The sequence below is a fragment of the Mandrillus leucophaeus genome, unplaced genomic scaffold (genome assembly GCF_000951045.1).
Source record: "Mandrillus leucophaeus isolate KB7577 unplaced genomic scaffold, Mleu.le_1.0 Scaffold238, whole genome shotgun sequence".
Taxonomy (NCBI): Eukaryota; Metazoa; Chordata; class Mammalia; order Primates; family Cercopithecidae; genus Mandrillus; species Mandrillus leucophaeus.
In genome coordinates, this window is record NW_012102454.1 from 1,175,704 (window position 1) to 1,177,121 (window position 1,418).

The following is a 1,418-nucleotide window of genomic DNA, read 5'->3' on the forward strand; positions in this document are numbered from 1 at the left end:
GGAAGAAAGGAAAGAAAGGAAAGAAAGGAAGAAAGAAAGAAAGGAAGAAAGGAAGGAAGAAAGGAAGAAAGGAAGAAAGGAAGAAAGGAAGAAAGAAAGATCCAGTTTAGGGCAGCCATGAGCTACTGACACCATCGAATGCTCAAAGACACAAACCCCAGGACAGCTGCAGTCCCAGGCATGGTGACCATCCATCCACCAAGCCAGATGCTTAATACAGAAGGCAGGTTGGGAAGTTCTCTCCCCAGGCCCCACAGTATACCTCTGCCCCACTCACAATCTCACCTGAAGAGCTGCCCCAAGAACTAGAGATCAGGGGGCCTGGGCCACACTGGGAAGTGGAGGCTGTCAGGCTGCTGGGCTTTGCAGACGCACCTGCAGCAGGATTCCTTTAGGAAGCATCCTATGTCCACAGCACAGTCCGGGCGAGGGCAGCCACGTGTGACTGGCATGGTTCCCCTCTCCCCCAAAGTGGGCTTTTCTTCCCTCACACAGTCGCCCTCTCCCGCCGCTACCATCACCAAAGCCTGGGTCAGGAGGTGTCCGGTGGTACCTGGGCCACTCCACTTCCCGGTTGCTGTCCACACCCATACCGTGGCGGGGCAGACGAGGAAGCACCCCTTTCTGCTGATCACGAAGCATGAAAGGATCAGACAGGATGAGAGCGCCAAGTGTAAAGAAGAAAAGATCAGGCCGGGAGCACTGGCTCAAGCCTGTAATCCCAGCACCTTGGGAGGCCGAGGAGGGCGGAACGCTTGAACCCAGGAGTTTAAGACCAGCCTGGGCAACATAGGGAGACTTCGTCTCTTTAAAAAAAAAAAAAAGAAAAGAAAAGAAAAGAAAAAAGCTGGGCATGGTGGTGTGCACTTGAGTCCCAGCATCTCGGGAGGCTGAAGCGAGAGGATCCCTTGAGCCTGAGAGGCGGAGGCTACAGGGAGCCGAGATCGCGCCGCTGCACTTCAGTCTGGGCGACAGAGGAAGACCCTGTCTCAAAATAAATAAATAAATTAACAATAGTAATAATAAAGAAAGAAAAAATGAGAAAAAAAAAAGGGAGAAGAAAAAAGTATCAGAAAATGGCTCAGTGTGCCCATGAACCTGACTTGCCGGTTAATTTAGGAACCGCGCATCAACTCACTCGGCCAGAACCCCTTGTGTGGTGGGGCACCCAGAAACAGGGCGAAGCCGTTGCTGGGGATCCAGTCGCACTCACCTGCGCTCCCCAGTCCCCGGCAGACGCACCTTCCTCGTCCCAACCCCGTGCACCGCCGCACCCCCAGCCAGTCCCGTGATCTCCTCCGCTGATCTGGCCGCCTACTCGAGGCCGTCCCGGAACCCCGGACCCAATCCGCGCGCGCAGGGAACTGCCCGGCCGAGCTCGCTCACCGAAGTAGTCCCGTGCCGTGCGCGCCTCGAGC

At 55.4% G+C, this 1,418-nt stretch overlaps 1 protein-coding gene across 1 annotated transcript in view; it reads right to left on the reverse strand.

Annotated features, from left to right (window-relative positions):
- Positions 1 to 1,412, reverse strand: part of WTIP (Wilms tumor 1 interacting protein) — a 25,882-nt gene extending 24,470 nt beyond the window's left edge. The window contains exon 1 of the mRNA XM_011982303.1: positions 1,387 to 1,412. The gene's annotated coding sequence lies outside the window, so the exon portion shown is untranslated. The remainder of the gene's footprint in view (positions 1 to 1,386) is intronic.
- Between the last annotated feature and the right edge of the window lie 6 nt (positions 1,413 to 1,418).